Genomic DNA, 23,936 nt, shown 5'->3' with positions numbered 1-23,936 from the left:
TCCAACGTTTTCTCTACTGTTGCACTCACTGGAGTGGTAATAGTAAATTTTACCCTCCCGCTGTCCTACGGTAAAAATATTGTATATTTTTTATTAATATTATGTTCATATATGTATATGTATTAAAACATTAAATTGTATGTTTTTTTTAACTTACAATAATTATTTATTAATTTTAAGGTTATTTAAGTACTTTTAAGACATTTAAAAAATTGAATATTTTGACTAACTATATTTTTTACAACGATATTTTTGATTCGATATTTTTGTACTTACCTGTTTGGAGATAGGAATTCGATATTTTTGCATTCTATATTTTTTCCTCGATATTTTGGTAGTTCTATATTTGTGTCATCGATATTATATCAGTGATCCGATAAGAAGGGAATTTTTGTACCTTAATTGTGACATAGAGACATTGACTAATCTCTTTGGAAATACCCATAATTTCTTTCTATATATTAAATATAACTGGAGGTGTAATTAAGTAAACCAAGAAATAATCTCCTTTGCATCCAGATGAAGATGCAACATGTCTGTAAACAAATCATTAATCTAGATTCTACAATACTGTTTTTCTGCCCTTAAGAAGGTGGTGTAAACCAGCACTAGCCCACCAAAACGCCGCGTCGAACACTTCTGTTTTGATTATTGTTTTTACACTGTGTAATTGTATTGGCATTACATATTTTAACTTACACATGCACATGAACTGCACTTGCACAACATGAATATACAAAGCAATGTTATGTACTACTTAGCCACCTTAAATGTGGATAGACATAGGTGAATGAGATTTAATTGTGTTCTTTCTATTCCTGGAATAGCATGTTTTAGATGAAATTGTATTGTGTTTTTAATATTGTGTAGAATGAATCAACACATTTGCAAAAACGTCTTGCAATAAAGAAAGAGTTATTTTTATATTACTGGCAAGGTTATTCATTTAGGATTCAACTATTTACAAACTTGGACATATTGAAGTGAATGAATATGTATGAATGAGGACAATTTAATGAGATAAGAATTCCAAAGGGAACAGCCTATTGTTAGTTGTCTAAACCGAGTTCACTTTGTTGTTTTTGAAGGGTCTCTCTCTTTTTTCTTTGAAAACTTTATGTCCTTTGTGCCCTAGCGCATGTCAAGATTTGAATGTTACTTCATAAGACAGGTAGACGCATTTTATATTGATGAACTTTAACAGGGCATTTCTGCTGTTAACCTCACTTGGAATACCAGTGTGGTAACCACTGATAATCATGCTTAGGGCGGTCATAGTCTAATCACTATTTTAGAATTCTAAAATTTTCTAGTAGTTTGGGAAGACTTTTCTTGAGCAGCAGTAGCTCTCACTACATAAAAGGTTGGAGACCTAACTTAGGGGTAGATTTGGATCGCGGTTTTCCCGCTTCCTCCGGGCCGGCGGAAGCCACCGCCGGCCCGGAGGATGCGGGAAAACCGCTGCGGAGCCTCAAAAGACCCACCGCCATATTAGGATGCCGGTGGGTCTTGAAATCCGTCCGGAGCTTTTCCGCCGCGGTCGCCTTCCGACCGCGGCGGAAAAGCTCTAACATGGCTGGCGGTGTCTATCAGACACCGCCAGCCATATTAAGATGGAGGAAATCATATGCTTTTCCACGGCGGCTTTTCCGCCATGGACAAGCATACGGTCATTCACTTCGGGGGCCCGTTGCGGGCCCCCTTGGTGAAGGGGGCGTGGGGGGTGCACATGGGGGGTAGCTAAGGTACCCCCCTGCATTTGTATGCAGAAATCGGCAGGCACCGGGCGGTGCCTGCCGCTTTCTGCATAAAAATGCAATGTGTGCATTTTTAACATTGCGGCGGGTGTAGCTTGAAGCTGCACCCGCCGCAATGTTAAAGATAGAGGATGTGACCGCCACCCTGGCGGTCACATCCTAATCTGCACGGAGGGAACGCCGCAGCCCATGCGGACGTTCCCTCCTACTCCAGGGTCGCGGACGGACTCAAGTCCGTCCGCGATCCTAATCTACCCCATTGAGTGCAGTGGCATACACTACAGCTGTACAGCTAAGTGGCATAGAGTACATTGGTATAGATTGCAGTGGCCTGCAGATGAATGGTGTAAAGTAGAGTGCAGTAGTATATAGTGGAGTGGGTTGAGTGAAATGATGTAGAGAGACGTGGGGAAGAGTAGACTGGTGTACCATACAGTGGCATGGCATGGAGTAGAGTGGCGTGGACTGAAGTGAGGTCAATTGAAGTTGTGTCAAATAAATTGGGGTAGAGTGGCATTGTGTACAGTGGTGTACAGAACAGTGATTTAGTGTGAAGTGAGGAAAAGTGATGTGAGAGTGTAGTGGGGAGAGTGAAGTAGGGTACAGTAAAATGGCATAGATTAGAGTGACATAGAGTAGAGTGGCATGAAGTGGGTCAGTGTGAAGTGTGACAACATGAAATGGGATACAGTAGAGCGGCAAAGAGTGAAGTGGGGTAGACTAGAGTGGTGTAGCATACAGTGGCTTACAGTACAGTGACGCAGAGTGAAATGAGGTTGAGAAGAGTGGGATACAGGTGAGTACAGTGGCACCGAGTGCTGTTGCGCAGTGTAAAATGGTGCAGAGTAGTATACACTAGCAAGGAACAGATGGCTTAGTGCTTGAAGAGGGGTAGAGTGAATTGGCATAGAGTAGAGTGGTGTAGAGTACAAACAGTAGAGTGTCATATAGTGCAGTGGCATAGAGTACAGTGTAGAGTAGAGTAGAGTGGCATAGAACGAGTGGAGTGCAGTGGCTTGGAGTGGCATACTCTACAGTGGCATAGAGTTGAGTGGCATACAGTAGAGTGGCAAAGAGTATGATTGGGTAGAAGAGAGTGGTGTAGAGTGGCATAAAGAAGAGTGACGCACAGTAGAGTGGCATAGGATGAAGTGGGGGAGAGTACAGTGGCGTAGAGTATAGTGGGTATAATGAAGATGAGTGCAGTGAACCGTGGTGGAGTAGCATTCTGTAGAGTGGTGTCCAGTGCAGTCGGGTAGAGTACAGAGACATAGAGTAGAGTGGGGTACAGTGTTATTGAGTAGACTGCAGTGGGGTAGAGTGCAGTGTAGTAGAGAACAGTGAGTAGGATAGAATGCAGTGGAGTACAGTTGCCTAAAGTGGTGTACAGTAGAGAGGTGTCCAGTAGTTTAGCTTACAACAGAGTGACATACAGTGAAGTGGGGTAGATTAGAGTGGCATACAATAGAGTGGGGTAGAGGGAAATGGGGTAGAGTAGAGTGGTGCAGAGTACAATGCAGTGGCATAGAGTTGAGAGGTGTGGAGTGGATTACAGTGGGTTCAAGTGGAGTAGAGTGGCATAGAGTGATGTGGGGTAGAGTGGAGTGGTGTAGAGTAGAGCAGGATATGCAGTGGAACAGAATATATTGCAGTTGTGTAGAGTGTAGTACAGTGCCTTGAAGTGGCATAGAGTGCAGTGGCATAGAGTCTTGCAGAGTAAAGTTGCGAAGAGTGCAGTGGCATTCAGTAGAGTGGTGTAGAGTAGAGTAGAGTCATATTGAGTAGAGTGGTGCCGAGTAGAGAAGTGTTCTTTTTATGAACAAGGGGACCCAATGGATACACTAGGACCATGAGTAAGTAATTATTCTAAAAAACAGAGGTCCTAGTAATAGGAGAAAATGACTTCACAAAATAATCTTATAGAATAGAGTCAGTTCTATAAGTTTAAACCATATGCCCAGCCGGGCATAGGATGTTTATTTGAACAATTAGTAAAAAATGATCAGAATGTAAACACACGCAATTGATAGGGCACAGTCCTGTACCTATCATCCAAAAAAAGAAACCAAAGAAAGTAGAGAAGGTAAAGGAGAATAATGAGAAAGAGCTACAGGCAAAAGGAAGGGAGCCAATTTTTGTGGCTTGCACGTGGTTGACTATGCTCACAAGCTCACAATAACAGTAGCTACAGTTAAATGCACACAATGGTTATACATGTAGGACTGTATTTAAAGTCGACGTTTCGATCCCCTGACTCCAAATAACCTGGGATCATCATCAGGACTAATCATATTAATTTGCCTGGTATAATTCCAACCTGTTGGATAAAAGGGAAGGGAAGGGAAAAGGAAAAGGCGAGCATGAAAACATTTTCCTAAAGCAAGGAATTTAAAACAGTAGGCAGGCAGTGCGTCAAAATGTGCAACAGACTCATGTGCATACAGAATTGCTGGGACTATACAGACTGCATGTGGAAGTAAGTATTAATGATTTTCAACATGCTTGAAGTCTATCTTGCCATATACTTCAAATCAGCGTATAATATGGATTTCAACATATTCAACCTTAATTGGATTTGCCTTACCGGTGAGGTAATTGTGAGCTTAACCATGCGGCACAATTAATTCAAGAAAGGATCATTTGAAATTAAAAAACGGCGCGGTGACTGTGAGAGGTGAAAATATTGTGCATGCACAATTAGCACGGGTGATGGTATGTGACACAAACGGATAGTTAAAGGATTACTAACCACGGGGGATTGGAAGGGGGACTGCTGGCAAGGGTGGCCAGTTGAAGTACTCACATCTGGATTTCGATGCAGGGTGGGGTTCACTGCGGGAGAAAGGGGAGTGGGTGACATAGCCGGTAGAGTAGAGTGATAAGTCTGTGACTGGGCTAGTGGGGTGTTTAAAATTACCTGTGGGCTTCGTTTCTAAGTACAACTGTCCCTGGGGTTGACCGCTCCACAAGATCCAGTTATGGTTAACAGGATCCACCGTTTTCAGCCTGATTAATTGACACGGTCAATGTAAAGATCCGTGTTTTCGGCCGGGTACTTGTCCCGCCGGTGCGGAGGTCCTAAGGGGTTACACACAGAAATTTAATGAAGGCTTGAATGATCGCAAGCAATTACCTGGTGGCTCGGGGAATCGCTCTGCCGAGAGGAGCTCACCTTGTGGGTCTTCGACCTCGATATTCGAGAAGGCGACGCAATGGTCTCTCCCTCTGTGAACAGCGCTGGATAGCGAGATACAGGAAGAGGTGTGTTTAGTGATTTGGTTAATATAAAAACCGAAGTGTGGACTAACAGTGTTGTGCTGCGGTGGCGGCCATTTTACATTAGGGAAACGGCGTGGCCATCTTGAAGTGGTGGATAGGGTAGTGCTCACAGTTAGTGATAGTTACCAATTCCTAATTGTGTAAGGTAAAATTGTTCACTTTGCATATGTACTGCATGCACACAGTATGAATTTTCAGCATTTCAGTTTTCAACACAAATAATAGTCACAATAATCAACATACCGGTTGTTACCCAGTGAGCCAACCATGTTTAAAAAATGTTCTTGTGCCACTACAATTTCTGTCTAAACTACTCGATACATCACAATGTAGGGCAGTTGTTTGAAACACAACCCGAGTGGGGTTCAGTCATTTTGTATAGTTCATGTTGGCAACCAATCCATTGATGACTCTAAAGCAGTGTTGTCCAATCCTCTGCTCTGTTCAAGCCTTTGTGCATTGAGTCAAACATGATAATACATTTCAGTTCTTCTCTGTTTAGTAAAGTTGACATATTACCACCTCTTTGTGGCAATTTCAATGCTTTTAAAACAGTCCATTTAATGTCATATTCAGTATGATGGGCAGCAGTGAAATGGTCAACCAACGGCGCATTGGGCGTCCTGCATCTGATGCGGCTTCTGTGTTGGCTGATGCGGGTTTTGACTTTTTGCGTGGTCTGTCCAATATAAACCTTGTTACATGGACAGTGTATCAAATAAATGACATTGCACGTGTTGCAATTGGAGAAAGTATTACAGTTAAACGTGATGTTGTTAAATGTCACAGATTTTCCTTCTATTGCAAAATCGCATACAATACAGCTACCACATTTGAAATGTCCAATAATGGGGGACAGACCCCATACAGATTCAAGAGTAGTGGAATGGTTCAAATCGGGCAACGCTGCTCTCACCAAATGGTCCTTCAAGTTTTTGCTTTTTTTAAAAGCAAATAGTGGCTTGTCAATATTGAGGATTCCAGCATTAATAATGGGCCAGTGGTGAAGTATCGTTTTTCTCAAATGATTGGACAGAGGGGAAAATGTGGTTACGCATGGTATCCTCTCCAGGTCTTTTTTTGTTTTGGGGACTAGCAGTGTTTCCCTCGGGCAGTACCATGCCCGTTTTAATGCATTCTTTACTATTCTGCGGGGATATCCTCGTTCTTTCAATTTTGATGACAGAATGGTACCTTCCCTGAAATAATCTTCCTTACAGAATTCTCGATTAATTGCGAGTTCTCAAATTGCGATTGCATTTAAGGAATCGCATTTTGCGATTCCTTAAATGCAATGCATGAAAGTTAAAACATCTGCGATTTCGCAAATAGGGGGAGCAAATTACCATGAAGTTCAACTTCATGGTAATTTGCAAAAACTTTAAAGAAAAGCATTTTGGTTTATTTTTCAAAGTTTCATGTTGCGCACACACATGCACTAAGGGCATGTGTGTGCACAACATATGTGCACAGATCAATTTCAGGGGTGCAACAGGGTGTCCTTTGGACACCCCGGCACCCTTGAAATTGCATTCTTAATTTGCGATTCACTAATTGCGAATCGCAAATTGAGAATGTCTTCCCATTCATTCCTACGGGCCTTTAGGCCCATAGGAATGAATGGGGAGGTATTCCTTAATTGCGACTCGCAATTTGTGAGTCGTAATTAAGGAATATTTAGAAATCACTATTTTTTTAGCGATTTCTTCATGCATTGGCTTATGCGATTCCTTAATTGCGATTCCTTAAAAAATTGCAATTAAGGAATCGCAAAAGCCAACATTGGTGCATGTGCCTTATAGTGCTGTAAAACAAATATGGCTGCTTTTCCATTTTGTAAAGGTTGACATTAGCCAATGATAACACTGTATTTTTTCAATGCCGTGTACCACGGTATAAGATAGCCCGATATATCACCACGTTTTTTTTCCTTATTACTAGAAAACTACTGACTGAATTTTCATGAAATAGCAAAAAGGATCCTTTGCACACCATAATCCTATTTTCCTGCGAAATTTTATGAAAATCTGTTTAGCCATTTTGCTGCTATGATTGACTCAAACATCTATGTAAAATGCATTGGGTAAGAAACATTTATTGTGACGCCCTTTTTTTCTTTGCGACTCCTTAACGAATCACTATGAAACTTTGATTCCTCCGACAATGTAGAAAAAGCAATAGTTCTGTAAAGTTTAGTGGAGATTTGTTAAACAGTGGCAAATATATTACCAAGCAAAATTCAGAGGAGTTCTTATCTCTGGGAACCTCACCTAAAACTACACAGTGGCTACTTCCACTCTGCAATAAATATTTATATATCACCCAGTGACAGTCTCCACGGGATAGTTTTAGTTAGAATCGTGTTTTCATAGGAAATGCCTTTTTTGTCTTGCTAATAACTTTGATGCATTTTGACAAATCTATGGAAATGTGCTACTGTTTGACTGGCTTGTGCATGGAAAGTTTTAGGGTGGATCTGCCAAGTAGGGGCCAAGAAAAAGAGAGTCCCAAGAGTGGTTTTCCCCATTAATTTTTCCAGAGGAACTTTGGATACCGCCACATCCCAAAATGTTGAACCTCTTTACAAAACAATTGCCAGAAAGCTAGATCTTGGTCCAGAAAGTTCGTCTTTTGTAATTTTGTTTAAATCTGTTCAGTAGTTTTTGAGCAATTAATACTCAAAAACATTGTACAGATCACACCATGAAGTATTCACAGGGGAAAACAGATCTCTCGGAGAGATCTGATTGGCTGCCACCACATCAACAACTCAGTCTTGCTTCCTAAAAAAAAAAAAAGCAAGAAAAAAAACATAAGGGGGTAGCGTAGCGATACCCTGACGCCCGAGGCCTAGTGGTGGGAATACCACCTGGGGCCAAAAACTTTTTTAAAACATTTGTTTGCCATGAATTCACATAGGAGCTGCAAATCTGCTGCAAAATTCGGAAAACAAGAGTGGGCTCCCATGCCTTAAAACAAATAGCTCCTCAGGTCAGCCAGGGCCTCTGGATGTGGCACATATGTAATTTAGTTGGAGCGGGGTGTATGGCTCCCAACCCCAAGCTGTTAAGAGGCTCCTGGGACCCATCCCTGTGGCTGATTTCCATAAAAAACAGGACGGGAGCGGCTCCGCCCCCCCACACTTGAAAGGCCCCAGGGACCGCAGGCCGGACAGAATTTTAAAGGGAGAGGGCCCCCCTCATTGTGCCTCTGAAGGTTCCAAATACCCCATCCCCCAGGGCCGGCTCGCAGACTGCATCCTGGGGAGAACCGGACACAGAAATGTCCCTGTCCGCACCAGCACAGGCAGTTAAACATGTGCGCTCCCATCTGGCAGGAGCATTTGTATATTTCTCGCTTGATGTGTGCAGAGATGTTTCCCTGCCTGCAGGAGTGTGGGCAGGGAAGGCACATATCCCGCCCGGCAGGACATTTTAAATTGCTCTCACCTGAACGTGCTCCTGCAGGCAGGTTATTAGATATTGCTCCAACCCGGCATGAGCCATACCGGCTACCGCAGCATGCTGCTGGGGCTCTGGCGCTCCACCCGCGGCCCCAACCAGTGGTTTGTGGATGCCCAAGAGATAACTGGGGCACATCCCTCTAACCCCAGGGGATTGGGTCCCTGGGCACTGGAAGGCACAGGGAGGGGAACTGCAGGCCTTCTCCCCTTCATTTATAACATAAGCCCAAGGGGATGGGATCCCCCGTTTTCAAGGAAGCTTGGGGAAGGTAGCCACCCACCCCCTTCCATATTTATTTATGAAAGCCCCCAGGGGAAGGGGGCACAAAGAATGAGGTTCCCACGGTCCAGTAAGTCACGGGAGAGAAACTGCGCGTCCTCTCTCCTTTATTTATGAAGGGGCCCTTGGACCTACTAAGGCTCAGGCAGGGGGCCCCATGGCCCCCCTCCCCTTTTTTCTGGCATTGAACTCCAGCGATGGGGTCTTTGGGGCCTAATAAAATGCAGAGAAGGGTTCTGCGCAGCCCCACAAACTTTTCTTAGGAATTTGACCCCTTGAGAAGGGGTCTCTGGGGCCTATTAATGGAATTTGGTCCTGGACGATGGGATTCCCGGGACCTATTATGGCTCCGGTAGGGAGGTTGTGCGCCCCCTCGATGATATGCGCCACCCTACCCTGAAAGTCCCCGGGTTCGGTGACCAGGTTCCCTTGTGGCTGAGGGAGGTGAGGCGTGCACCCCTCTACCATTTACAAATCTTCTGACCTTGGGCTGGAAGTGGCTTGAAGAGGGAGCCACGTACCCCCTACTGTTTAAAAAATAAAATCCCAGGTCCCTAAGTGGCTTTGGGCAAAGGGGCTGTGCAAGTAGGTTGGTTGTGCGCAGTGGTGGGTTGGTTGTCTGCAGGGGGTTGAATACAGCGGTTAAGCCCTGTGGCCAACCCCCCACTATGCGCACCCGAAGGTCATGTACAGCAGGGGGTTGGCTTCATGTATGGGAACAAAGTATTACTATATATTAAAACAACTGGAAATTCACGGAGGAAATCACACGCTAAAGTAATATTATAGTTAGGTGAGAATTTCAGGGACTATGTAACTTTTTTAATGTTCAAAATCAATGAAATGCTCCAGTTATAGTAACCTCTGTTAACTTTAACTTGTGCCCCTAGGTAACTATAACTTGCACCCTCGCCATGCGCTGCTAATTACCCCATATGTAACATCACTCATGACATCTTCCATGACATCATTGATTATCTCACTGCAACATCTGCAGTGAAATTACTGATATAAAAACTGCACTTAACTGTCAGTGGTTGACGTGAACGAGCAATCTAGGGCTGCCTCAGGGAGGGGGGAGGTGGATAAAGATTAGTGAACATGAATCATAACTCAAAGTGTGCAGTGGTAGCAAAAATCAAATACTCAGTCAAATATTTATTTGTAGAATAAACAGAGGTATTTTATTTCTGACGCTACTCGTTGAAAGGAAGGGTAAATCATTTATAGACATAACTCATGTATCCCTAAAGTGTGGGACTCCAGTGTTTCAGAGAGAAATCCCTGTACAACTCGCTCCTTACAATGTGATTGGGGTTAATCCCTATACACTGGTGGCCACATTCAGGGAATGCTCACTACCAGGCCTTAACTCAGAAGTCCACTCTGACTCTTAGCAAATAGTCAGAAATGTCTTAGCGCTGCAGCACCCTTAGCAGCGAGTTCTCCTGGGGCCCAGTAGGCAATTGCTCACTCTCACTTACTTCGAGGAAGTGTGCAATATCTTGGAGGGTGCCCCATCCGTGTATACTCACAGCTTCGGTCCTGCTCGGGAGGCCAGTATCTTGTGGGAGGTGTGGCAGCGCTTGCCAATTGCAGGCTCTCCTCTAAGCTACATGGTTGGCTCCGGCAGCAATCAGAGGTGTTTCCGCTCTCCTTCTGCAAGGCAAATTACCATGTTTCCCAGAAAGGGGGGGGGGATTTGAAGCTCCTGATCGGGATCCCAGCGAGGTGGCGATAAATCAACAACTTCCTCATGGGAAACAACAATTACAACACAGTCATTACAACACACACTACCTCTACAAAGCACCTGTTACAACGCAACTGCCATTGCAACGCATGACAACACAACGCATGCCATTACGACGCATACTATTACAATGCATGCCATTACAACTCATTATATGTAATGGGGATTTTTTTGTTTTAGGGTGCCTATAGGTGTTTAGGTACATGGGGATAGTATTTATACCCCTACACTATCCAACACTTACCCTACTGTTGCACTCACTGAAGTTGGAATAGTAATTTTTACCCCTACACTGTTCAACACTTACCCCACTGTTGCCCCAAAAGTATTATGCTTGTAATGGTATGTGTTGTGATGGTAGTTTCTAAAAATGCGTTGTAATGGCATGCATAGTAAAATCATCATTTATAATAATAGATGCGATGTAAAAACCGCATTGTAAAGGCATGCGTTGTAATTGTTTGCATTGTAACGTCAAATATTCCATCCTCATTTGGTCCACAGGGTCAGGCTAGTTGCAGTCTTAGTTGCTCCTCACCACAGTTCAAATTTCTTAGGCCCTGGCCTTATCTTCAACGCCCAATTGTTTCCAGCATTCTCTACTGGGATACAGGGTTGTCACTCCACTACCACCCAAGGAGCCAGCCCTTGCCGTACAGCAGTCTGCACCATGGCAGCCCTTCCCTCCATACGGGGTCCCTGTTACAGTCCAGCACAGCCTTCAGACCTTTTTAACAGGCAGTATCTGCTATGGCTGCCCTTCTTGCCATATGGGGATGCCTCATCGATGCTGTACAGGCTTCTCCCTCACTGCATGGTATTTGTACCCTGGCTATCTACACAGCGACCTTGTCCTGGCATACAAGGGTGGCTGACTTGAATTTGCACGCTGGCAATTACCTAATTGGTTCAGCAGTCATCTCCTCACACCTTGTACAGGGAGTCCACTTGATAGGGCTCCCCATTGGTCCTTGCTTCCTCCAACGCTCTCCTCCCCTCACAGGGTACACTGGTTTTGGCAATCAGGAAGGCGCTGGTGCTCCAAGTCAGGTGATCTTGGTTTCCCTGGGTGATGTCCCCTCACACAGCAGGGAGAATAGCTGGCCTTGTCCTCCAGTTCTGGTTACAGGCAAAAGTCTTCTAGGGCATCCCCAGGCCGTCTGGCTGCCTGGCAGATGACAATTTTGGGGGTCTCCACCTCTACTTCTTATAGTTAATTTCCAGACACCAAATGTGATTTAGGGGCTGAGTCTTTGAAGTTTTATGTTGGGTTTCGGCTTCTCTTGAAGTACATACTTCTCCTCTCTTGCTTCCTTTTGAAAAGCCATCTGTCACAGCAGGAGAGACTCCAAAGCTGATCGAAACACAGGCCATGGTAGTAACTAGATTTCACACCTGGGTGTCAGCAACACTGATGTGTGCATCAAAGGATTAAACGCTCCCAGCCCTGCCCCTAATGATTTCCTTAGGAGCCCCATCTCCTTCATTTTATTTTTAACACTTTTTGAATAATATTTTACAACAAAATGAACAAGGACATATAGAACCGCAAGATGGTAGTTTTCATATCAAGTTTTGTTACATCAGCTTGATACAGAAGAGACTGCAGCAACTACAAGAGCTGTTAATATGCACAGAAACACATACCACAGAGAGGGTACAAGCAGGTTCAAACAAGGCTACATAGTGAAGCTCCACTTTATGAAACAATTCCCTGGCCAGGAGCATATGAAGACTGTTCAATGTGGTGCAGATCAGAGTCTTGGCTTTGAGCATCTGATTCAGGAGAAAGCAAATAGTCATAGATAGGTTGCCAAATATCTTGCGGTCATATTGTAATATGTCATGCTTTGTAGCCAGACTGTAATAGTAGGATTGATCCTTCTGCCCCAGTGCTGCGCTATCTCTCTCTCCGGCAGTAGCAGGGCTATAGAGGTGAATCTATGGGCACTCTTTGCGCCGTCAGCCACATACCCCAGAAATGCTACCAAAGGGGTCTGCTCGAGTGTCATCGACATCATGTGGGGAAGGGTGTCAAACATGTCAATTCAAAATGTGGAGATCGGGGGACAGGGCTACGTCAGATGGAGAAAGTCTGCCTCAGGGGATCTGCATTTGGGACATAAAGAGGATCTAGAGGGGTCGAGCTTGGGCAGTCCAGCAGGGGTGGAGTTGGATATATCCAGGAACCAAAAGTGGAGTAATTTACTGCAGAAGAACGATTCTTTGTCAGAAATTTATGTGGCCTGGTTGATGTTTCCATTTGGCCCGTACCTTGCTGTCACATGTATGTTTGAGGGCCTTGCAGGCATGGAAAGTTCAGGGACCATGTGGATCCCTTCTGTGTCCTCTACTAACACTGTCAGGGTGGTGTAGTTGTTTGGGGCCAGGGGGTAGGAGGGGATGCTTGAATGTAAGGCAATCTATACAGTGGAGGAGAGATTGGTCCATGTCAGTGGCATTAGTAAACCTAGTGTCATCTGCATGAAAAAGCACATGCCCATCTGGGAATAGGTCGCCCATCGTGTGAAGTTTGTGTCATGACAATATATGCTGGACCACTTTTTTGAGCAGCAGGGGCCGCCACGGGTTCTGTGGAAGGGGGAGCGCAGGGGAATACATAATAATCACTACCTGTTAGGTGGCAGAGTTTCCTCCAGGCCCAACATGTGGTAGACACTGCCTGAATGCCAGAGGGGCATAGTTTGAGGATGTGCAGTAATAGAGATGCCAGAGGGGTCATTCCCACTAAATCATTTTAGGGTTTAGCGTATAGTAAACAACCGTCCGGGTGAAACTAGTAATATATAAACTGGCTCTGTGCTACAAGGAAATATGGCTGGAAGTCGGGGACTGCAAACCCTCCCAAAACGTAGGGTAGGACAAGTGTGTCCCTGTTGATCCAGGGTCTGCAACCAGCCCAAATCAATTTCAGCAGTAGGTTACGCAGCGTTAGATAAAATGAATTTTTTCAGGGGTATAGGTATGTTTAAAACCAAATACAAAAGGCAGGGGAGAACGACCATTTTAATAATGATGATCAGGCCCGCCATGGATAGAAAAAGCAGAGTCTATCGATCCATTAGGATTGTAAGCCTGTCCACTGCAGGACTGTTATTGCGGTAGATCACTTGTTCCATTTCTCTGTGTAGGATTATTCCCAAATATTTGGTTGAATCTTCACATCATTTGAGAGGGTATACCCGGGAGAGGGCTTAGTAGCTACTGTGAGAGGGAATAATTCTGATTTCGCCCAGTTAGCATATAAGAAAGAGAGGCAACCAAATCCGATAATTTCTCGAACAGTGGGCCAGATTTTTGGAGGGGTGTTGATTAAATATCAATTTATTGTCTGCATACATAGAGGGAAGCAATGGGCCAGGGTGAAAATGGAAGCCGCAGTGCATGTTTTTCTTGTAGGTGGCGTACCAGAGGGTCCCATGGCTGTAATGAATAAAAGGGGTGGTAGGGGGTAGCCCTGCCTATATGACTCTAGCAATGACGAAAGGCTTGGAGATACATCCATTCACCCATAGGTAGGCCACTGGGTTGGAGTAAAGAAGCATGATCAGGTCAATGAAGCCCTTGGCGAGCCCTAGCTTCTGCAATGTCGCATGGAGAAAAGGACTCTCCAAAGAACCAAAGGCCTTCTCTACATCAAGAAGCACAACAGCAGTAGGTACATCTGGGGAGACTCTGTTTAGAACCAAGAACACCGTGTGCAAGTTGAGTGAGGTGGATCTATGGGGGACAAATCCTGTTGGTATGGGTGAGATGATCTGGTCTATCAATAAGGACAGCCTGTTGGCAACCACCTTAGCAAGGATTTTATCATTGAAATTGAGTAAGAAGAACAGCCTATAGGAGGAACAACTGTGTGGGGCGTTACCAGGTTTGAGCATAAGGGTAATCACTGCTTCACATAGTGAGGGCAGGAGGATCGCATTGTCAAGGCCTCAGCGTACATATATAACAAGTGTGGGGCAGTAGATTCTTAAAGGCCTTTATAAAGCGCCTGTAATGCCACCAAGGCCATGAGCCTTGGAGCCAACAAGGGATTAATTTACCTGGACAATCTCCTAGAAAGGTTCGCTCAAGTATTGGACCTGTGCTTGAGTAATAGAGACTATTGCAATTTCCTCCAGGTATGTCTGCCGTGAGGTTTCATCAGCATCTACCCGTGATGTATAGAGTTGTGTATAGTATGAAAGTAATTCACATGTTATATCCTCGTTAGTGGGAACCCTGTCCCCCCATCCAGGTGAAGTTCTGAAATACATTCCAGGCCTTGGTTAGTTCGCAGGACATGGGCCAGAGTGCGGCCAGGGCTTTCCAGATATCTGTGGTTCGCGGAGTATTTACATAAAAAGGCAGTATCCATTTCAGTCAGCTCATGGAATTCAGCAATTAGATTTGAGCTCCGATTAGGGGAGTTGTCCCGGAATGTTGGGAGTCAGCATTGTCAATGTCGGTGAGTTTGGCCTCTATAGGTGCCAGATTGTTATGGATGTTCCGGAGGACCCCTGCATGTTTAGAAATACAGATTCCCGGTATGTAGGCCTTGAAGGTGTCCCTTAGCATGGCCTGGATCTGGATGAAACCTGAGTTGAGTTGATCTCAAAATATTCGAGAATGAAATTGTGGAGTTCTGATTGGAAAACAGCATCCAAAAGTGCGGTACTAGCACCACCGCTTTTCCAGCCACCCCCCATCCTGGGGATGTCAAGCACCAATTAATCGGGTATGCTTTGAAAACTTGAGTGGTAGGTGCTGTACATCTTTGAGTCATGGACTGGCCTTTGCGGATATGTGCCAGTAATCTATCTACATACAGACCGTGTGAGGGACTGAATAAAAAGTGAATCCCGAGTGGTAAAATGGCGCATTTAAAAGAGTGGTAAAATGGCGCATTTTAAAGAGTTTACGTATCAATGATATCTCCGAGGATGCATAGTACTCATGACTTTCCACCGAAATAGACCCTGGTAGTGTCCAGCATAGGGGGAAAGAATCAAATTAAGATCCCCACCCAGCAGTAGAACATTGGTATCAAAGCGTCCCAGAAAGGACGACAATTCCTGGAAAAAAAGAGGGATTGTCTATGTTGCGGGCATAGACGTTCCGCAGGAGGACCCGCTGATCCGGCCACGAGAATATAATCTCCGTTTTGGTCCGCAACAGTATTCTGATGACTGAATGGAAGGTTTTTATGGATGAGTGTGCATACACCGCCGGAGTACGTACGATAACTTGCAAAATATCTATGGGGCTTCCAAGAGGCAGCAAACACTTGGCATGGTTGAGGAGGAAGGTGGGTCTCTTGCAAGAAAGCGATGTTTACACCATGTCTAGTGAGATATGACAGTACCTGTTTGCCCTTAAATGGATTTTTAAGGACACAGATATTCCACGTCAAAAACATGCGCTTAGGCATATGCACCCCTCCCCATAGGTATCGATATATGAAGAGAAGCCATAGATGCTATGTTGTGTGCATACTGCAAAAGGCTGTCACGTCCAACCTGCTAAGAATGCAAAAAAAAAAATAGAAAACAATACCCATGTAATTCACCAAAACCCTCCCCCACACCCACACCAGGCACTAGAGACCTAGTGAATCCCAACAATACCCAGAAAATAAACACACAAAAAACATTTGTACTGTGGTTTTATTGGGGCCCAGCTGTTTGAAGAAGGCCAGCGCCTCTGCCAGAGTGTTAAGGAATCGAGCCATTGTCATTCACCACAATCCGCAGTCTCACTGGATATAGCATGCCATATTTGAGCCTCTGTTTTCATAGCTGGGCTTGAGTGTTGTTAAACTTGAACCATCCTTCTTGCACAGCAAGTGTGAAGTCAAAGTAAAATGAAATTGTGGTGCTCTGGTATTGTAATGAAACATGCTCCTGGGCTAAACACTGGTCGATTCCCGTGCTACCGGCTGTACTGACCATTGAGTCCACCGCCAGCTCTAATTCAGCTCAATTGAGAAGCGAGTCATCGGTGATACCGCCAAACTAACGAAGAGTTGGGTGAGCTGCTGACCCACGGAAGCCTCACCCTAATTAAGAATATCTACCCGGGAACGCCCCCCATCGAGGAGGTTTTTCGAGAGTATACCAAGACCCATTCCGGTCCCTTGACCGTCTGAAAGAGACTCCACTGAACTGCGCAATACGGAGCATTTCCCAGATCATTCAACTGACCAGTGTTCCACTCAGGAACCCCAGAGGCGCATGAAAATCTAAACAGGCAACTAATTATACAGTCCTGAAGATGATCCCGGTTCATTAGGAGCCAGGGGATCGAAACGTCGTCGACAATTTAAACAGTTCTGCAATATATCCATTGTGTTTACTGTGTTTGCATGAACTGTTTGTCTAAACTTGCGTATTAGTTAATCATTTGCAAGGGTCATGTGGCTCATATGTTTTCTTGCCTGATATTGTTTTCTCCCTTTTCCTACCTTTCTCTAAAAATTTCTGGTCTTACTTTAGATAGGTGCAGGCTTGTACCCTATCAAATGCTGAAATTTACCCTCTCTGTGGTAACTGATTCTTTTGAATAACGTGAATAAAATTCCTGACCCGGCAGGGTACAGGAGAAACAGATATAGTACTGATTCTAGTCTATAACTTCATTTTCTGTATTATCGAAATTAGCCTTAGGACCTTTGTTTTCTGTAATAAACAGTCCACCCATGGTCCGAAGGTATCCAGTGGGTCCCCTTGTTATAATTGTAAAGTCCTGGGCTAAACACAGCACAGTACCACAGGCCCTGTAATTAAGCAAGCGTGAGACATTTGGCGTGTGGTAGCACCGAGCGGGGGTGGGGTACTTTCTACCACAAACATGGATGTAAAGTGTTGGCTGCCAAGCAGTTATGTGATTAGTTTATCTGCAAAATGGTCAGGTAAACCATGCCTGTTGTTCTGTAATTTCCACAATATGGCCGTTATTCCTGCACGAACACACCTAGAAGTCTTCACTTTTGTATAGCCACTGCCTTCAGGAGCTGCTCCGTCTTCTCCAGCCACTTACTGAGGGACACCGTGCCATCCTCCAGACTGGAGTCACGCTCCTCCAGAGTGTCCAGGTGAGTACCCTGATGCTTTGAATGTTCCCCCATTCGATCCACCCATTTAGCTGGTGTGTCCAAACGAGGGTCAGTGGCATGAAATCCTGAGCAGAGCTCTGCCATAATAGCCACAGTGCCCCCCTGTGGATCAGCAGTCTGAGTTGCACTAGGACCATTCTCCGCATCGGACATGGTGTCAGACCTCCCGGCTACCTTGGCGTGGTCAAAGGAGAGTTTCGCTTTTTGGGGCCGCCTGGCCCATGGTGTCCAGTTCCCTGTTTACACTGTGCTGGTAGTGGAGGCAGGCACAGCATGATCTGTGGACACAATGGAGACAGTTGTGGGAATAGTACCACCATGATTTCAGAAGACCAAGGATAGACCAAGTCCCTGAATGACACAGTTGATGACAACAGCAGGGGTACTGGGAATGAGTATATAAAGCAGCCTCTAAAATATGGGGGGAGGTGTTAAGAGGACCAGCTACAACCCAACTCTTCACGCACAGTGAGAGATGTGTGCCAGGGGGCAGAGGGAGAGCAAGCACGCCAGCAGGGGTGTCACCGGAGCAGGTGGTGTCTCCGGAGCAGGCGGTGTCTCGGTGGGTTGATTAGGGAGTCACAGCATGAGTGGGCCCCGAGTACAACCTCGAGACAGAAGACCAGTCTAGGACCTTCAGAGGCCTCCAAGCAAAGATGTTGTCAGCACAGCAGTGGGTGTCAACAGGCCCTAATTTAAAAGGGGGGCCTCAAAAGGATCAAACAGTTTTCTGACTGGCTGGGTGCTCAGCACTGTCCATCACTAAAGCCTGGGAGGCCACCATCTTATCTGCCGCACAGAGTCAAGTGCATCGGGGGGTCAGTGGGTGCCCTCATACTGACAGACCACAACAAGCCCCCAGAGCGCGTGGCTGTCACCACAACACCGGTCTCTGGCACCAGGCCACTCCGCAACTGTCAGACTCTCAGCGATATGGCCGAGCTGCCTTCAGGGGATTGTAGCGCCACCCAGGACTCATTCCGGGCAGTCGTAATCACCAGACAAGGCAGACAGGCAGGCAGAAGGGTAGAACCTGGTGAGAGTTGGTCAAGAAGGACTGCTGGCCCATGACCGCACAGGCCCACAGTCTGTCATCGGAGTCCCCATGTGACCGTGACCCCAGCCGGCGGTACAGTCAGGAGGTGGGGAGGCCAATGCAAACTTCCTGGGCATAGACTGAGGGATCAGAGAGGCTTGGTGGCCTCAGCCTACTCTCAACACCATTGTCGAAGCAGTGCCCCGAGGCAAGGTTAGGCCTCTCCCACTTGCCCCCACCTTTCAGATCTATGGCAATGTATCAGGATGGAAGCCTACAGTAATCAGCTCTGCTGGTATTGTAGGATTGCCATCTGGTAGCTATGGTGGTGAGGGACTGCTTGGATTATAGCAGACTAAAACGAGAGGCACCACTACCGTGTGGCCACTTTGGTCAATGGCTGGTGTCGCCCCCAGCCCCATCTCCTTCCTGATATATGTCCAGGACCATTCCTTATCATCTCTCACTAAATCAAAGAGCACCTTTTTAAGTGTCCAAGAGGAGTCTCTCACTCCCTTCTCCAGTGTTTCCCACCCAGTTCACAGGAATGCAGCAATGCACAAATAAGTCTTGGAGGATTCCTCTACGTCCTCATGTCTTTATCAGGTTTCCCAAAATGAAACCCAGGGTCCTTTATGAAATGTATCAATACAGTCACACTTGTATACAACACACACATACACATACAACACACACATACTGCCCAGCACTGTTACCTCTGTATATGGTGCCACTCCCGACACACATTCAGCACACACATTCAGTCTGCTCACACTGCTCAGCATTTCTGCCTTTCTGCATTGTGCCAATTGCAGGCACACAAATAGCCAGAGCTCACATTCATAATGCCACTGCACAACATTACCATCTTCATATATAGTACTACTCATAGGTACACATACTCCCAGTGCATGCACTCACCATTCAAGCACTGCAGAGCAGTACAACTCTCATGTACTGTATTACTCACAGGAACACATTCACCAGCACATGCACCCACTTGGCACGTGCTGCATGTGTGTGCTCTGGGTGCCCCTCCCAGTTCAACAAGACCGCAATCCGTGAGAGGGGCCTATACCATGGTGCACATGCATGAACTAATGAGAGTAATGGGAGTAACACTTGGTGATGGATCTTTTCGGTGGGTGCTTTTCAACTAAATTCCTTTATACGTTTCCAAAAATATATCCAATATATAAAAGATACTAGATTTGAAAGGTATTACCAACCGTACTGGATACGTTCTACGGTGTGGTAAAATGACGGGATTTGCACACTAAAAGATGGCGTGAATAACGAGGTAGGGGAAAGACACTCTATGTGGTTAGTCCGCTTTTTGTGTCTGATACCGGATGGAGGTATTTCAAGACAGTGCAACATGGCGCGGATGCTGAACGCCAGGAATTCTTTTGTCGGAAGACGAGATATCGTCACAGGTGAGATTACACCTATGTATAGATCCAATTTGTGGCAGTGATAATCCGTTTTAACACAGGATGCCACGTAATATGAATAGATATGGGTCGTGAAGTTCGCAAGTATCGCGGTCCGAAATTGATTTAAATGTAGCGGGCTAACTTTAGTAGTGGCCATGTGTAACTCTGATTTGAATATGGGTATTACGAACAGGGAAACCTTAAATGCCTAAAAAGTAAAAGACTATGTCTCTAGTGACGATGGGAATAAATTTTTCCTAACCGATAGGGTTCCATCTGTTTTTCAATTTTGACTATAGGAGGAAAATACCCAAGCAATACAGAATGGAGAGAGACTGATACTACCTTATTACTTATGGGCAAGATAAACGTGGAGAATAGAGTGAGTATTCTCTGAAATTGAATTACTGATGCCCTCATACGTGTGTATGAATATACTGGATCCAGGTTCTAAATAGTTGTTTTTCTCGATAGCCTATAGGATACCTCAACCCCAAAAAGATATTGCAGTAGGGGTGGCAAGCAAGAAATTAAAAGGTCGAACTGAATAAATTAAGGTACATATGACTCATATAACTTTCACTCCAAATCGTGATCTTGACGTGAGACACCTAACTTTTTCTATTCAGAGCACTTTACCTAGATTTATCTATTTTCCTCATCTATATTTTGAACCTTTAAATAATGTCAGTACATTTAGTTGACAGGACAGGAATTTGGTGGTGGGATCCTTCTTTCCTCACTATACATCTACACCTTGTTTCATTAGTGGTTAGAATTCACTCTTTATTCCAAGCACTTTGGATTTGGGTGATATTGCATTAGCTTAATAGTTTGACAACTGTCACATAATTTAAATGTGACTCTTTGTAACTAGAGTTCTCGACACAGTTAACTTCATAATCAAATACATATGTTTAATGATTTTAAATTATAAAATTACATTGTTCTAGCCTTGAAGAAGTCTGTGGATAAACACCATTTCAGACGAAACACGTGTCGGCTAGGAAATTTTAAGAACACTCAACACGTGAAATAAAAGAAAGAAAAAGAAGAAAACAACAGTGACTTGTGATTTGTTTATTCTTTGTGAAATAACTTTTCTGTGTCAGCTCAGGATAAATGCTGTTCTGTATAATAGGGCATCGACTTGATCATGCCTGTTGTGTTTAGATAGATGGCCTAAACCATATCCTTGGAGCTTTCCAATTTGTTCTAATCTTGACAGTTATCACTGTGACCCAGCGCAATTGTAACCCAGCCATCAATTCCTATATTTGCATGCATGATCTGTGTTTGCCTATGACAACAAATATTAGTATTGCAGTTGGCCACTCAAGGCGGGGGTACAAGCACTTGCATGCAGAGGACTTTTATGACCTGACAGTGGTGCGTGGGTGTGCCAGTGCACCCGTCCATGGATTTTGACAGAAATCATTATCTAAAAAGAATTGTAGACATGGATTGCACCAAAATCCTGTGCCTCCCTGAGACTGGCGTAATGAGGAGAAATATTTTTATTTCTCCTCATTTTTTCCTTCTTTTCATTCTGCAGTACAGCTGCAAGTAGGACATTGCCTTAAAGCATAGTTTTTGTTCAGAAAGAGACCTCTTCCTGCATAAAACTATGCTAACAGCATCACAGACACCCCTGTGCCATGCAAGGGTGCCTCATTGGCGCACAGCTGCTGAAAGTGTGGCAGCACAAGGTGGGAAAAGAACTGTGCCCCTTCTTTCTAGATATTAGACAGTTTTGCTTTTCCAGTTCACTCAACTTAGCAAGCAACTTCACTTGCTGTACTACATTACGTGAACTCTTTGTAAATCTGGGACCATGTCCCTCATGTACTTCCTGGGTTTCATGAATAGATACTAGAAGAGTTATTATGCCCTGAAATCCCCAATAAACTGTTACCTTTATTTTCTTATTCACAAAATGATTAATCATTTTTTATTATTAAAGTTTACAACAACTATCAGGGCCTCATTTATGAAAAGTGACACATTCCTGCGAGAAAACAGCGATGAGTCACTTTTCATTGCGCCCCCCTTGCGACACCAGTGATGCGTCATATTTACAGTATGACGCATCATGTCGCAAGGAGTTACAGATTCGTCAGTATTTCTGACATATCTTTAGGTGCAAAAATGAAGCATTGCTGGAGTGTGTCACAAAAGTGATGCAACTCCAGCAATGGGTCATTACACATGGGCAAGTCCCTTGTTAAACGTGCCTCCATCAGTCTGACGCCTGCCATGAGGCAGGTGTAAGATATCAACAGATTTGCGTCCGAGAAGTGCCACCGTGAAATCTCGTAGATTTCACTGCGTCACTTCTATGACCCTTTTTTGCGTCAGAACGCCCACCCTGCATACATTATACCTGGCACAGGTATAATGTGGCGCAGAGGTTTATAAAGTGATGCATCTACCTAGATGCGTCACTTTGTAAATATGACGCAATTTGGCGCGTTTTTTACACCACTGGTGACGCAAGGCCTCATAAATTAGGCCCTCAGTATTGAAAGCTGCTACCTATAAGTCACTTCTTGCCCTCTGGTGGCGAATGTCAAGTTTCTCCAGGTTCGTTACTCACAAGCAATGGAATAGAATGAGTGGGTGGAGCCTTATATATTGAAAATATGAATGGAATACAAAAGATTTTGTTTTGTTATCATTTATGTGGTCGGTCTAGTGGAGATGAGGCCAATATACAGAATTCAAAAATGTTCACACATCTTGGCCATTTTATATATATTGCCCTGAGAGTGCTAAATTGCACTTAGGGACAATTTAGCACATTTCACACAAGCGTGAGCTATTTTAGTGTTTACTTTTTGCAGTTCTAAGTTCTAAGTTCTGCTTGGCGGCCGTACTTATCAATGGGGAGAGGATGTGGTCCGTCTGCTAGACTACCGACTTTGGTGCTGGAAACCAAGGTTCGAGCCTCCGGGTTGCGTCCACATCCTGTGATTCTGGCCAAATTCGGGGCAGATTTACAAGCCCCTTGTGCCGCTTTTACGCCGCCGTTGCTTCACTTTTGTGACCTAGCGGCGGCGCAAAAGATGCACCATGGTGAAGGGTATTTACAACGTGACGCATCTCCCAGATGCATACCATCGCAGGGGGAGGCGTTCCGGCGCAGGAATGCCCCCCAAAAGTGGCTGAGTGAAATCTACAAGATTTCACTCAGTCACTTTTGGGCCCATGCTGCATCAAAACCCTGCGCCTGCTTGAAGCAGGCATAAGGATTGACGCAGCATTGTGCATCATTGCTGGAGCTGCGACGCGCTTGCGACGCAACTCCAGCAATGCGCCGCTTTTACGGCACAGATGCGTGACGCATCTGTGCCGTTTTTGCCCCATGGTGCGCCGCATTGTAAATGCGGCGCATCATGGGTGGCGGAGCTGCGGCGCACAATTACTGGCGCATCCCTGCCGATATGCAGGGATGCGCCAGTAATTATAAATTTGCCCCTTAATCTCCCCGTGCCAATATGTGTCCTCGTGTAACGTGCTCATGTAAAGCGCTCCAATACCTTCGGGTCGAGTTTGCACTTTATAAATCTGCATAAAAAAAATAAAATGCTCTCTTCGTTGGCTACATTAACAAATGCAAACATAGAATTGTGTGATTCTGGGCAAATCCTTTAATCTACTTGTGTCTGGAATTTTAAATCAGTATAAATGAAACTCTGTGAAAGAACACGTGTTTCCAAATTCCCAGGAGGCTAGTAACAGGAGGGAGTATACCAGCCTGCAATAACCAATAACCGCTTATAGAGTGCCATTACCAAGTGGTGCCTGTTTCTCCA

Source organism: Lissotriton helveticus, chromosome 4_1 (assembly GCF_964261635.1).
Source record: "Lissotriton helveticus chromosome 4_1, aLisHel1.1, whole genome shotgun sequence".
Taxonomy (NCBI): Eukaryota; Metazoa; Chordata; class Amphibia; order Caudata; family Salamandridae; genus Lissotriton; species Lissotriton helveticus.
This window is presented reverse-complemented; position numbering follows the sequence as displayed.